Below are 17,076 nucleotides of genomic sequence, written 5' to 3'. Positions count from 1 at the left end.
ATAAAATTTCATTCACTATGTCGAACACTTATAATGCAATGTAAAATGATAACACTTATAATGTAATAATGTTGAAAACAAAACACTTATAATGTAAAACACTAATAATATTTCAGTGTCTTATAATTTATAAGCACACAAAACACAGCACAAAGTTGACTAATAATAATATAGCCAGAAGTAGCTTATACCAATCCCCAACTATTCATGTAAATATTTCTAATAATATATGTTATTGAGGAAATCATCGAAGAATAGCTAATCCTTAAATTGTGAAAGAGATTTTTTGTTGAAATCTTTATTAAGAGTTATGCCCGCAGTCCTTTTTCCTCTGAGGTCACTTTTTTTATTTTACTTCTTTCAGCTTACTATTAAGTAACTATTAAATAATCTTTACTCTTAAGTAAAAATAAACATTTATTTAAGATAATTTTTAACTTAAAACAAGCAAATTAATTCTAATCGGAATTTTCTAATTTTAAATAAGAAGTGGAAAATTTATTTTTTAATTCTTATTAAACTAAAATTTCAAAAATTAAGGATAACCTAATCCTGAAAATTATTAATTTTAAATTAAGTATTTAAAGCATTAAATTTTTAAAAAAGTGCGTTAATAACAGCTACTTCATCGTAATATTATTTAGAAATGCTAAAAGCAACTTTGTGGACATAGTATTTAGAAATGTTAAGAAATTATGTAGGTTTAACAAATTCTAAATGTGTCTACCTGAATTCATAAAAATTGAATCACCATTATAATAATATCGACACCAAAGCTTAAAGTGCCGGAGCACACCGGAAAAAGACTCCGGTACTCAAGATATTTCATAAATCGTACGTCTAGCCAGAATGAACAAAGGCCCTAAACAACAGGATTCAGGAATTTCTTTTTATGTAAGTAAACCAAAATTTTAGCTAATAAATTTTATTTTAATAAGAAATATGCCTCAAAAATCGATTCAAACTTCTAAATTCATGCCTGTATTTCTCTGAAATACGCTTTGGTGGAGGCTGAGACTTTTAAGGAAAGAAAATCCCCCACCCACATGCCAAAGAGTTATTCTCCATTGAGTGCAATGAAACTGAGCGAGTAAATTTTTTGTTCCCGAAAGTAGTAAAAATGATAGCCTCGGTCGTGAACCTCCAACGCTAGTGACTTCCTACTGCAGAGCTCTAGCAGACTTTTTGGACGATGTAATCAAACAAGAGGAGACGTAAACTGTCATTTATACATATCTTTAAGCTTATCCCTACACTTTTATCGGATCGGATTCGGAGAAGCTTTTTCCCATATTTCATTCTACTTGAAGGATAGAATAAAATTTGTAGGGCATCGCGATCAGAAAGCGTTAGACTCTTCTCTTTTTGTTTTTGAAGTTACACCTCTCTGTTAAAATTTCCTTCCATACTCTCACACTGTTTCTAGTATTTTCTCTCTTCTCATTAAAGATGCTTTAATCACTAAACCTTTTTTCGTTCATGTGCTGGAAAAAGATGATTTTTGTTTCTATCAGTTCCTGGAATAGTACATTATACCATATATTCAGGACTTAAATCCAGGAGGACGCCTGCTGTGCTATTGTTTAGTGTTTAAATGAAATTATAATTCCCCTCGGAGTATCAAATAACACGAAATCCGATATTTTATTTTTTGTTTAATTATTTATCATTCATTTAAATCTCTTTACATGTTACTGAATTTAAATTTAATTATCTTAATTATTAGTTATTTTACTATTTTATGAGTTGTTTTATCGATTGACTTTCTTTCTTCTTCCAAACGGCCTTCCATAAACCTCCGGTACCTCTAATTTTAGAAATGAAGCTGCGCTAGCTAGGGTTATTCAAATAAAATGTAGAGCCAAGGACAACTTAAATATTTTATTTCATGACCTTATAAGTGTTCGATATGTCTTCCTCGACAACGTTCAGGAGATAGTCCATTTCTTCCCACTCTCGATTGAGCACGTACTGGTGTTACTAAGGTCACAGCGTTACTTATCCGTGTTTGTAGGTCCTTCAGCTTGCATGGATGTGGTGACACAAACACGTTACCTTTCAGAATACCCCATAACAGTGCAGTAATGGAGATCACCTGGTACCAAATATAAAAAAGCATGAACATTAACAAAAGGTTCTTCAATGAAAAGTAGTTCTAAGTACGAAACGTAGATGGCGCCACGAGACCAGGCTATACGACGCAGCTTACGCTCCCTGCCAAGTATCAAACGAAAATATATGGTTTATTAATTAGTTAAATAATTAAATATGCAGATGTGGTTGTTAGATTTCTCTGACATAATATGTCACACAAACGTGCTTACGCAATAATGCACAGAAATGTTAATATTTTTCATAGAATAAACTGCTTTTCAATATTTAATTTACTGAAACTTCCTTTTATAACCCTAGCATTTTCTTCACATGCCGATATTTTCGGATTTGTATGAATATTGCATATTTTAAGTTTGATACGCTATTAAGAGAATGCTGCACGTGTTACTAAAAAAAAAGTGTTACCTAGTCGACTTATTCGAAACATAATGCAAGGTTATTCAAAATGATGCACTGCATTTTAAAAGACTGTAATACATTTATTTTTAAACAAAGACATGCCATAACGGCTTTAAAAAGAAGTAAATTTTTCTTTCCACGTCGTCTGTATTGAGTACGGAAGGTGTGGAAACAACCGACAAAGTGATATTTCCGTGGCTTGGTCACCGAACATTACCGATACGAGCAGAGCTTAAATTGCGCTGGAGCCCACCAGAGACGGCTCCGGTAGTTCTTAGTTTTCGGGAATAAATCATAATTCTAGTAGGAGAGCACCGAAGACCTAAATAAGAAGGCTCTGGCACTACTTTATGTAACTGAAGAACAGTGATAGTAGAAATTTGAACTCGAAAATTTTATTTTTCGGAATAAAATTATATTAAAAAATCGCTTATTAAATTTTAATTTATCTCTTTACATTTTATTAAATTTTAATTATTTAATTACTTTAATAATGAATTATTTATTAATTACTTAATTTTTTAATTACTAATGATTTAATTAGCCATTTTATTTATTTGTTTATTCTTGTTCCTCTTTCCTGAAGGTCCTTCGTAGGGCTCAGACACTTCTACTATTAGAAATTAAGCTCTGGTGACAAGATTCAATTCTTTGTTCTTCATTATCGTGTCAAGACACCTCAAACGATTAAGTTAAAAGTCCACTTCGGACTCAAAATCTGAGAAAGCCGTGCCTTATCACAACGAGCGAAGTTAACTTCATATTTAAATATGACATCAACTTGTTAAAAACTTGCCAAGAAAATAATTAAAATCTTCTTCGATTGTCCCTAAAAACGATTTGATAAACCGACAATAAAGTTGCATATAAAATGAACAATCAACTAGTAAAATCTTTTTCTTTCTTTTTTTTTTTTTTTTTTTTCTTAAACAGCCGACATTCATTATGATGACCCTTGTGTTGTACAGAAAAAAGATGTTACACTGAGTGGTCTCTATAACCAATTAATATGTTATCAATTTTGGGACGTTTTTTGTATCTGGTATCATAATAGAAAGATCGTTATAACAAGTGGACATTCTAACAAGCATCGACTGTATTTATAATGCATAAATGACATAATGCTTTAATTTTCTGGCCCGGTTTGTCTTCCAGCAAAGTTTTACAATAATAAGTTTAATTATTTTAAATTTCTGGTTGGTTTACATATCACAAGAATGCGTACGAGGAAATAGCGTTTCTAATTTTTTAAAAAAAAAATTACAAATTTTTATACGCAATACATAGGTATATTACCTCGTTAATACATAGGTATATTACCTCGTTAATACATAGGTATTTTACCTATGCACTGTAACAGTGCATAGGTAACTCAATATATCCGCTTTAATGTATTAAACTGTAATCTGTAAGATCAAATAAAAAGTCTCCTTGCTAATTATTTATACATGCTAACTGCATTTGGTCATTTATATTACCTCGCTTTCCTTTTATTTTTTCATTAATGGCGTAAAGAATGAGAAAATGGGAAATGCGTGTCTGAAATAATTTGATCACAAAAGCTTGCAGTTGTCAAAAGTAACTAAAACTACGAATAATTCCCCATAAATATGCGACAGTATAATTCATAACGCATATAACAAAAAATACACAGACTTATACTACTTTGAATATGTGATACACTGTTTAGAATAGTTTTAAGAGTTAATGTATATTAAGCTTTATTTGTTTATGCTAATAAAAGAATGTCTATTACTAACAAGAAATACTCAGTCGCCATAAGAAAATCATTAGTGCACTTAATATAAAAATCGTAGTACTCTTACATGATTATCAGATATATTATTTTTAATGTTGGAATGTTTATAAATGTTGTTTTGACTTCCCAAATACCGTAAACTACACATATATTTTCTTGGTAAACCGTGTGTCTCATTCACGGTAAATTTTTTATGAAATCACTTTACCTCCACAAGATTACAAATTATCAATTAACTTTCGAAGAATTTAAAATTATACACTGGTTCTCAAATTTATTAATTCGAATACTATTATCTCAGTATTAACAATCGACACCAGGGATTTAGGTAAAGTATTACCAAGTACTTCTTTTAAAAGACTTGAGATTCCGTTGGTTTTTATACTCAAAAATTGTATGTGACATTAGATATGCATCCCTTATCTCTCGGATATGGATAAATATTCAGTAGTGGCTATTGAGGGTTATCAATTGATGTATATATGTATTATATATATATACATATACTATTCTAAACAAACAACCATTTAAAATATTTTTTCTACCAGTTTCATTATTTAAGACTGTCTTTTGTTTGTCATGTCTTTTTTCTCCCGTTCGAGAGAAATTGCTGATTGTACATTTTCTAACCAATTAAATACCAATTCTTTCATGCCCCTATACCTGCTAAGTCAGGATCTGTGGTATCACTTATCCACAGTTTAGGGCTGCAGAGAAACAGGTTTTTCCCGGAACGTTTCCTAAGTTTCGAAACCAGGCGAAGTAGCAATAGTTCGTAACATTAGCTCAAAACAGCAGCTCAAACATACACAATACTATTTTCCCACGCATCTGCATCGTTCCGGATAACTACGGCAATGAAGATGTTGATTACGAAATTTTATACGCATTCTCAGATAACACTAACCATCTCACACTCTGAGCTCGTACCCCAGCATTTTTTTTAATTGCGAGGCACCTAATAGGCGGCCAGTGTTGCCTCCTATGAAGGGACAGACAAGATTCGGAACTCGAACCTTTTATTATCGCAGTCAGGCTCCCCTAAGCACTATATCACCTGGGCGGCTACCCCAGCTTAATAATGATAAATATATTGGTGGAAAACTCGGCTATGAATATAAAACTACTGGCATGTTATGTGTACTAGGAAAGTAAATAGCTGTGATTCCAACCCACCTTAAAAACAGTATATTTACAAATATACTGTTTCTAAGGTCAAATTTGTAAGTCAAATTTACCTGTAAGGGTAGATTGAAGAACTGCGACATAGTCTCTTAAGCAAATCTGTCGGCCTTTAATGCAGCAGTAAGCTATACCAAAGATTTTCAAGCCCATGTAAACATTTGTAGTTATTCGGCTTCAAGCCTAGAGGTATCTGCAGGTACGCATAACAGAAACCTCTGGTGACTAGCATCGGACAAGCTTTGTTAGCACAGCTACCCGACAAAAGGCCCTACCTTTATGGAGTTCCCGCCCACAGTGGAACACGGAGAAATAAATTTGCTATGAGCTTGCGAAGTTAGCTGACAATATCATAATTGTGCCAGAGCAACCAACATTGGCCCCATTATCTTATTTCAAGCATATTACAAATGTGCACTTTATGAATCAATGGCAGGAGCAGTGATCATCTGGAACGACGGACAAACGTATCTTTCAGTGCTGTGCAAGTGTCAGATTGAAGCTAAACAGAAACAGCCCATCGCTGGCACAGTTCCTAACGTGTCGAGGGCCCTATCTGAACAATCTCAAGTGATTCGGGAAGAAAGCCTCAGATAAATGCCAATGCGAATAGGAGCCTCAGATAAATGCCAATGTGCACTTCTGATCACTATGCCCTTATGTATATTAGTACAAGGGAACAGCATGTTGCAAAACCCAATGCTTTGAAATGGAGGGGGGAGGGGCATATGCCCAAAGTCCACTACTTATGTTCTCACAAAACTCCGCTGCTCTGTTCTCACGAACCATATTTTAAATTACAATGCTATAACCGATTCCCCCACTTCGAAGAGTAGCTTTACTTTCATTCCGAGAGATAGATTAACGTGTCAAAAGCTTATGTAACTGTATATCACCCAGTATAATTTACTCTAATGCAATATGCACCAGTTATTGTTATTAAAACTTGCAAAAGCATTTTATGTGTAAATGCCTAATCTACATCATAATTAGTTATATATCTCTAAATAACTTAACTTTGTATATAATATTTATATGTATATATAAGATATAGAAATACAAGATATAAAGTACATCCGCCAAACTGCTAACCATCCTCGTACGGTTAACGCTAGGAAAAGGACCGACATCATCGTCATTCTTTTCTATATTATATTCTATCAAAGTATGTTTGTACTGTACTGTTATACTGTATTGCTTTTTAAACTAGAATTAACATTATTTGTTAAATGATGTGCAAATAAAAGGCACAAATTATAATAAAAATATCTGAAAATTTTCTAGCTCAGACAACTAATATAAAATCTAAATTTTTCAGATTTTATATTACAGATTTCATATTACTCTCCAAATGGGCTTATATTAACTTTTTGTGTGTTATCTTTATTTATTAAATATCATGTTCTTCGCCCTTAAATCATAAAATTCAATTCAACAGCAACATCACAAAGTAATTTAAAACGAGCATATCTTTAGAATTTCCGATACAGTCTCGTGCACTGGAGACAAAATTTTTTTTTTTTTTTTTTTTCGTACGGTGTTGCCATTGCTAGCTTTTAAATCGTTGAGTTTGTTAATGAAAAATTCTTTAAAGTTTTGCAAAATATGAAATCGATAATAAAACAAAGTCCAAATTTCAAATTTGGTCTTCCACATGCCCATATTCGTAGGAGGATTACGCCATTCAAAATTCGATGGCTCTAGGTACCATTGTTTTATCACAATGCGAGAAACATACATACATTTCTGCAGATTATTTATTATTTAATTTCTTTATATATTATGCATTTGGTGCTAACAGTTTGAAAAGAGATAAACAGTGATTCGACGCAAAGTGCCAAAATGAAATTAATAGCCCTTCTGGGCTAACGCCCTTTGGGCTAATGATGTTTCATGATTACAAATATTTTACATCTTTCTCATTAGGATCACTCTACTGACATTTATAACTACCTCACTGTCTAGCATTATAGGTCTGATGCAGAAAATTATTTCTTGTCCCATGATGTTCGCTCGTCACAGATAAGCTTTCCTTCTATCAAACTGTAAGAGAACTATGCCAGTGTAAAATTTAAAATAAGCTGTACAACGTTATTATCAATATAGTATAAACTAATCTCTGTACCACTTTTTGTCTTCGAGTCATCTGTTTAGAGTGTTTTGGGAACTGAGGTTATATAATGGGAGTCCATGTCCATTTTTAGGTAAGATTGAACTTGATTTATACTTGTTAAACCTTTCTATTTTACTGACGACTTATCTTTCTCACAGTTTACCTTAAAGTCATTAAGCCATCCAATTTTGAATGACGTAATCCTTCTGCAAATATGGGCATTAACGAATATGTAAGGTGTGTCTGAAAAGTTCGATGAATGGTTCCATATGTTAAAAATCGCGTTGATTAGGATGATACACATTGAGGCATGTCAACAAGCGTCCCTATCGCGTAAATCACCGAAGTGAAGCAGTGATTCACCCTACGACTAAGCTAATGAAATCAGCGTAAGAACACGTATCATTTCAAAATGGAGCAGAGTATTAACTTTGAGTTTTGCTTCAAACTGGGGAAAACAACAACGGAATTAAATGTTAGTGCAAGTATATGGTGGTTAAACAGTAAGTAAAATGCGTATGTTTGAGTGGTTTAAAAATCTGTAGCTGAGGTCTGGTTGACCATCAACAAGCCCAATCCCAGACAGCATCGAACGAGTGAGACAGATGCTTACGTTTAATCGGCGGCTGTCTTTAAAAATGATAGTAGAAAAGTTGAAAAAATAAGAAAAAATAAAGTTCGCGAACATTGGTAAAGACAGAAGATTTGTGTCCGGTTTGTACCTCATATACTAACAGACGAGCAGAAGCAAACTCGGATGGAAACGTCTGGAAATTTCATCGATATGTCAGACCGAAATTTCCAGTTTTTTAAAACCATCATTACATGAGATGAGACTTGGTGCTACCACTACGATCCGAAAACCAAGCGATAGTCAGGGGCAGGGTGTTCATCGTCTTCCCCGCCTCACAAAAGAAGCAGCTGACAAAATCCAAGATTAAGATTTGAGCGCCGTTTTCGACAGCAAAGAAAGGCATCATAAATTTCTACCGGTTGGTCAATCTAACAACGCAGAAGTTTACCAGGGAGTTTTCAAATCGCTGATGTAACCCATGCAGCGGGTTCGGCCTGAACTGTACTGGAGTAGATAGTGAAATTTCCTCCACGACAACGCTCGTCCGCACAATCCGCGTGCTCAACGCAAGGGGAGTGTTCTTCAATTGATTTATATTCTCCAGATTTGGCGCTAGCAGACTTCTTTTCTGTTTGTCCACCTTAAATCAGCCCTGAAATGATTATGCTTCGAAGACGTTGAGGATATTCAACAACGCATGACCACGATTTCTTCGCTAAAGGGCCCACCAGCGGCCGAGCGGTAAAGTCGCTGAACACTGATAGTTCGGTCCGAGGTTCGAATTCCGCAAACGGGCTGACTGTATGGGTGTTTTCGTGGTTTTCCCCATGTGTAACGTGTATACGAGCCAGTTTCCCTTAGAAAGTCCTCCACGAAGGCATACCTCCCCTTAGTTTTTACCTCGTTTACATATTTCTATATTTCAACCTTATTTGGCGACTTTAATTCTGTTTCAAAAATTCCTTCCAGATAACGTTAACAAAACTGTTGATCATGATAATCGATGTACTTTCCTAGTTTTCTTATAAAAATGGGCTGGACTTCCACAATTCGATAGCAATATCCGAATAACATTAACCGCGATCAGATATAGTGGCGCCTGCTGTATTTTTGCTCCAGAGGAAAATGTATAATAATTATAATTCAAAATTCTGTGCTTTGCCATAATTAAATAAACCACTCTTCGCTAAAGTTTCTATTCACAAGTGTCCGATTGGGTAACATTGGCAGCTAATCCTGATAAGATTCAATACGAATGAGTTTTCTGTGTACAATTTTCGGATTTTTCGCTTATGTAGTTTGAATACTTGGCAGTTCAGTTGGGATATTCTCCATGAAAAACGTCCTTCTTATAGAATACAGGCCCTCATGTTTTATTATAATCGATAAATAAAGAAAACTGTCTTTATTGCTGGCATATCTTCTATCAGTCGAATGAATTTTTATAGTAAAAAGAGCTTATCTGATCTCAGAACAACACATGCCAACTAACTCTGGTTTAAATATGATCAAAAGAGAGGTCGTTAGATAATATTTTTACAGATTATTATTCTCATCATATCCCTTTAATTTTGTCTTCGCTTACTTAACCCCGCCTCATCAGCTAACTCTTCGGACTTCAATGTTTAAATTTCGAGAATATTAAAGATTCTTATGGTTTATTTTTATTCGTACGAATAGACAAGTTTGCAACACCTAGACTAATTTAATTTGAAGTTTTTCTTTCATGGGATGGGGGATACCATATTTTTAAATAAACAGTTTCGTTGCTCTCATTCCCCCCTCCCTTTCTTCACGTTTCATTTTTTTTTTTTTTTTTTTTTTTTTTTTTTTTAAATTGCGTTTCTTAAAATATCATTAGAAAGAGAAACATATCTTTTTTAAATATTCTTTCTATCTTAAAATATTTCTTATACCTTAGAATCAACAGAAGTTAAACTAAACCTTTTGAAACATAATGTTTTTTACTAATATTAGTTAGGTAAGAAGAAGTCTCAACGTTTTGTATTAAATTTTCCACAAAATATCCAGAATTGTAAACTTCCTTTTTAATTTCTCTAATACTTTTACGAAATAATTCATTTTATTGTTTCATTACAAACAATAGAATAATTCAAAAAAAAAGTCTCGTAACTTTCTTCATATGGTTACATTCTACTCTTCAAGCAATCCACAACCCTCCAGAAATAACCTCAAATAAAACCAAATGTACATTTTCACGTAAAATTAAAAATGGATAAAACAGAACAAAGCCTTGAAACATGCTCTCTGTTGTTCATTAGCAAATTTTACACAAAAAATTGAGTACATTCCTAATAATATGGCATGTTTAGTTTTTTAACAACCTTAGTCTCCCCGATGTTATACAAATGAGATGTAACAAACTATAGGTAGTTGTGCCAGCATTCGTCTTCAATTAGCGGGCTTCAGAAAGCTTGTTATAGTGCAATAAAAGCAATAAGAGTTCAGATTAAAGGAAGATAGTGCAGAATTACTAAAGACAGCAGAATGATGCTTTATAAGCAAGTATATGCTGCTGAATACGTTAACGGACACAAGCATACGTATATTACCTTTAATACATTAGTTCCAACAATAAATGTATAAGGTATTTTCTCCCTGCTTTCCGCATGCCTTCGTGGTGTAATTGAAAGCGTACTCGACACGTATTCGAGAGGTCCAGGTTTCGAGTTCCGATGAGGTCACGAGGTAACTGCATAATTTTCACGTCTCCTGCTTCAAAGAAATGTTAATGACTCTATAGTGGCGCACAAACAAAAAAGTGGTGGACGATAGTTCGTCACCACCAGGATTTGGCAATTTGGTCCCCTAATCCCCAGTCGCCCTTTAAAAGGGTGAGTATGTAAGGTATTTTCTCCCTCTCTTCAGCGTGCCTTTATGATGTAACGTAGTATACACGGCGCGTATTCGAGAGGCGTTCGAATCCTGGTAAGGGCATTATACATTTTTTACGCTACAAATCTTACTGCGCTACAAGTTTTAATGTTAGAAAATAATGCATGCATTACTGTGAAACCTCAACAATTTTAAAATGCTACTAATGCTTCTCTTATTCAGCTGGTTTGTTTATAATAGCATTCTTTTGATATTTGTTGATATGTCCCACACTTGAAAGTTAATTACACCAATTTCTTTCTTTAAAATAAATTTCTTAATTCTCGTCGTTATTTTGACTCCCCTTCATCCGAGGAAGAAAAAAAAGGAGGGAATTACTCTGAGTCCCACATCACAAAAGTTCATTACCACAGTCAGTTTTCTTATGTGTTGTTTCCTCATCTTTCCTCAACAGCTACTTGTGTAGCGAGGAGGTTGTGTACATCGCAGTATTGAGAACCTCTTTCTGTCCATCACTAGAAACTTGAACACATTCATGCGAAATCTCAAATTTCTCCCAATCCTATAATTTAAAATATCTCAATAAAACATACATGAGAAACCAGAACATTAGTAGAGGCTATTCCCTCTGCTCTAAATATAAATATCATTCAAGCGTAACTTAAGAAGAAAAAAAACTTTCCTCCAAATTTAACTTTCGTTGGAAACCGTCACGTTCCCTTGAAGCTAAAATACATGGTTATTCTGAATGATAAGTATTCCCTTAAAAATAGTACGCTAAGTCTTTTAGCTTAATCGCAACGGTTGAGCGCAGGAAAAAATATGAAAGAAGATTATCGTCCAATGAGTGAACTTGATTCGCTTCTGTGATAAATGCGTTTTGAATGCGGTGAGTTTTAAGCGGCGAGAAATTTAACTTGGGTGGGGAAGCTGACAGGAAAATATCGCATTGTTTGGTGTGGCATTGTTGTTTTCCTTTAATTATGTTTCGCTATCGAAGACAAGATGGAACGAATAAAAGAGTTATCGTGGTGTTATTTCATTTTAAAAATATACTCTTCCGTCATTTGGAAATCCTTTCCTTTTAATACAATGAGATTTATTTATTAGGGTATTTTATTTGTGCTATTGTAACATAAAATAAAATTATTGCTTAAGGTATCTGCCTACGTTCGGAGCACTTTTTTTTAAAAACATAGAATTCTGATGAAATATATATTTATTTAGTCAAAATATGATATCAAATCATGAAAATACGTAAATTTTTAGGAATATTTTTATAAATTTTTTAAATATATGCAATTTTATGCAAATTTTTAGGAGAATTTAACACTTACGTTAAATGCCGTATATTTTTTCTCACAGCATATATTTCAATTTTTTTATACTGTATACTACTACAACACTTATCTGTGTTATGAACTAAATTGTATGTGATATTTCTAAAATTTACTAAAATATGTGTAATTACATGAAAAAACACAGTTTTTTGTAAAATATTTCTCGTCGTTTTATATAGAAATACTTATAAAACAATCAAATTAATAAATATTACTTAGATTGTAGCTTAAAACCTAATAAATAATATAGAAAACATTTTAGTGAAATTTAATAGAGATATCTTTAGAACATTTTGAGTAATTACATTTCTTGTATGTAAAAACACTAGAAAAATTAGTTTTTCAGAAAACGCATTTAAAGATTTCACATTAACAGAAAAACCGTTCTGTTGTATTTACACACTTAAAATTCTCCACATTTGTACATCGCACCCTCCATATCTTTATACTTAAGTAATTTTGATTTCCTATTTGATTTTAATTTTTTTCTGGCTATTTTCGAAATGAGCGACGAATGAATTTTCGAGTTCTTTATTCTTTCGTTATCAATTCCAAAGTAATTTTTAATCATTTCTTGTTCAATTGATATGCCTAAATGTTCAAACACAGGAAGTAATCCCAGATACCCTGAATTAAAAATTAAAACGGCTATATATGCACCCAGCAACATAGTCTTTATACCTAATCGCAATGTTGCCAAACCCAGTTAAAAAAACCGCAATGTTGCCAGTCCCAGTTCAAAGAATTAAGGCAAATAATTATTGCCAGAAACAAAAAAAAGTACTCAGAATTAAAATGAAATGTTTTAGCACAATTTTACACACAAACAGTTAAAAAAAAACACGGATAACAACATTGTTTACCTTTAAGTTGAGCCTTTTAAATGGCACTTCCGGTCTTTCTGCTTTCACTTCCAGTGCAGTTAATTGGCTATACCTTCTCTTCTAATTATCACAAACGTAAAAATGAACCATTTTCGGAATCCTACAAAATTGACCTTTCAAATTGGGCAATAAAAAAAATCGAATTTTTTCGCCGAAATCGTTTTTTTAACGTAGGCAGATACCTTAAGGTTAGCGGTTTCTATAAATATACATCTACGTTTTTCAGTAGTAAAAGTCTTTATCTTGTGTATACGTGTACGTTTTTAATCAAACTGTGGAGTCATTAGGTTATTTTAAAACAGAAGACGGTGAAAATGTTCAATGCCCTTGCCGAGGCCCGAACCAGGACCTTTGGAACACGCGCCGAGTGTGCTACCGTTACACCACGATGGCGTGCTGGAAGGAGGAAGAAAATACCCTATATACTTCCCCTTCTCAAGGGAGGCTTGGGATTAGGGGACCCATCGCCAAATCCTGGTGGTGACGAATATTATCCAATACGTTTTTAGTTCGCGCATCACTGTAGACTTGTTACATTATCTTGCAGCAGGAGACGTGAAAAATGAGCAATGACCTCGCCGGGACTCGAACGTGGAGCTCTTGAATACGCGCCGAGTGTGCTACCGTTAGACAACGAAGGCATGCTAGAAGGTGGGAGAAAATACCTTTTAAAAGGTTAAATATATTTAGCATGTATTCTCATAAATGCATGAATTTATGTATACAATGAACCAAGAAATCTCAGCAACACTTTTTTTTTTTTTAATTTGCTTATAGAGCTTAGAGTTTCTTCTCTTTCTTTTCTGTTTAGCCACAAAATAAACTTTTAAAGTTCTGGAAACCCTAGTGAAATAAATTTATGTAAGTTCGTAATGATTAATTACATTTTTTTTAAAATGGTTAATAATAAGTCAGTTCTGATATCGGATATTCTTTAAATAAACTGGTAGCCGTGTAAGTAAGATCAGAGTTTTTCTCATAGTACGTCATTAGCCACTGATACAGTTTTTATTTAATACTGTAACCGTTCATAAATTTGGGAGTTTGATGACACTTTATTGCTATAATTTTGTTACCCAGAAATTTTCCGAAGAAAATGATAAAAAGTTGTATTTTCTCTCTCATTTCCGTATGCCTTCGTGGTGCAATTGGAAGCATATTCGACACGTACTGCAGAGGCCCAGGGTTCACGCCCCGGGAAGTGCATTGCACATTTTCTCGTCTCCTTCTTCAAAAAAAAAAAAAAAAAAAAAAAAAAAAAAAAAAACTACTCAGTTAGAGGCGCCCGAACTAGAAGGTGGTGGCCGATAATTCGCCACATCGGAATTTTGCGATTGGATGCCCTAAACTCCAGTCTCTCTTTAAAAGGGGGAATATATAATGCATTTTCTCCCTCCTTTCCGCATGCATTCGTAGTGTAATTGGACGCATATTCGGTGCGTATTCGAGAGACCCTGGGTTCGAGTCCCGGCGAGGGCTCTGCACATTTTTTGTGTTCCCTGCTTCAAAAAATTATAATGACTCTCCAAAGTAAATAGGGAGTTCGTAGATATCCCAAATGTTTGAATTACTAGCGACTTGTTCAAATAAGCTGCACATTCTAAAAAAAGGCCTTAAAACTCTGCAGAATAGTAAAAATATAAGCTTTTAATGATTTAAGCTGAAATTACTGAGTAGAATATATACTTCTGCTTTCGATATAAACAGATCTATATGTAGAGAAAGAGACAGAAAAGATTTGTTCATTACATATGTACATACGTACATATGTAATTACGTTACATGTCCTGTATTACAGGTATTGTTGCTATTGCTTATTATGCTATATTAATTAAATTTCAATAGGCGCATCACCTTTAGACAGAGAGAAAAAGTAAAACAGTTTCTGCTGTGATAAATAACCACAATGCCGAAATTAAAACGTAGTCTTTATTGTGATACCTTTAGAATACCAAATACCAACCTTTAGAATAATGGATTTTTATTCTAAAGGTTTACATATCTAAGATGGTTTTACGAAAAGATTAACTCCCGACATATTTCGATAAGTCTGCTAATTATCCCCTAAACTGATAGATAAAACATCTAGGCAGGAATATATATAGGAGCATAGGTTAATCAAATAATTATTGCAAATGCCTAATTAAGAAAATAATTATTACGGCGAAAGGTACCTTGATCTTTCTCATAATTTTTGCCCTCGTTTTGAATGCACTTATTCCAATGTTCTTGTCACTTTCTTTGAAGCAGCTCTTAAAGTCCTCTATTATGGATGTCTTTACATGTAGTGGGTACCTTAGTATCCTGAACCATTTCAAAGCGATTACGTTCCGGGCTCATTTGTCCTAGACTTTTTTATCTGACACACATTCTTAGGACCATAAGCAATATGTGACACAGAATATTGTCATGATGGACGACAAAATTCTTTTCCCATTATACGAGCAATATTTTTAAATGTTGTCATAAGACATTTTAATATTTAAATTTTAAGGTTCTTTTTCTGGATATAAATTCTAGCGCAACAACTTAAATTCAAAATACATATCCATATTCTTTTGAGTCATATAAACACGTATCTCTTCAAATGTAAATGAATCGAAATCTGAACTCGAATGATTTTCTAATCAGTTTTCGGGATAATATATATGTAATCATAAAAATGAAACCAAAGCTAAATGACTTTATGATTATTTTTCCCAGAATGGACCTTACTGCTGTTTTTTTTTCAGGTAAAAGCATTTAAACCAATGGAAAAAATACTTCAGAATTATAGAAAAAATAAAACATGAGTCGCAGTCCGCTAAAAAACACTTAAACATGGAGAAATGTATTAGTTTATTGAAAAACCTGGACTATGTGAATGCATAATAATTTAAAACTAAAATGTGAAAATAGATATCTTTTTTTAATTGGATCATAAATATTTCAATCCTGTCGGTCTAAAATACAAATATATTGTTTAGCTCACAGTGCTATCATTAAACCATCATGAAATAGTTTTATTCAGTGTTGCATTTCCTGAAATATCAGTAGGTAAAAGTTGCAACGGACGTAGATTTTCTGCAGAAAATTTTCGGGAAGCACTCGCTATCTGTTCCAGAGTAGTAACTTTTAAAAACAGTTCCTGGAGATAGTTTGAAAATTTAGAAAATTATGATACATTTTAAATAAAATAAGCGGACTGCATCCAAAGCAAAATTTATCAGTTGTATGTACCCCCACCCCGAAAAGCAAATGTATAAAAACAGTATGAATTAAATCAGCTCATTCTTTCCAAGCAACAACCAATTTGTAAATAATTTTTTTTGTTTCCAAACCAGGAAACAAAAGTTCTTGACAATTAAGGTTAATATGTATAACGTCATTATTTAAATTTAATGTAACATAACAACTTTTTCTAAATATTGATAAAAGAATTAGCGTAAGAATGACATAGCATGTCAGTTACACTAATGGGAAACAAAAATTTGTCAACAGCAGATATTTACTTAAATGCTTAGTTGACGAAAACTTTTCAACATACAATTACCTCAACTGCAATCGCGTGCTTTCTCCAACGTCATATTCTGACGTTATATAATAATAATATGTTTAACGTTTGGCAATGCTATTTTTATTTCATATTTTTTGTAAAACTTACAAATTTTTGATTAAATCTCTATGATCTGAAAGAAAGCAGTAGCAACACTTTACGATCTAAAGCATTTTTAACCTCCAACGCGCGAAACTGTTGCCACTCGGAAAAATGAGAGCAAAAATTAGTGTTTCCAGAGTTTTTAATTAATATCTTGGCTGATTAAAGTCGTTCGAAGATGAGACTAATCGAAATGGTTTCTCACGAATTTTAGAAA

The sequence above is a fragment of the Stegodyphus dumicola genome, chromosome 1 (assembly GCF_044657685.1).
Source record: "Stegodyphus dumicola isolate Sdum_Otavi_A_Nest chromosome 1, ASM4465768v1".
Lineage (NCBI taxonomy): Eukaryota > Metazoa > Arthropoda > Arachnida > Araneae > Eresidae > Stegodyphus > Stegodyphus dumicola.
The sequence above is the reverse complement of the archived record's forward strand: the minus strand, read 5'-3'. Positions refer to the sequence as shown.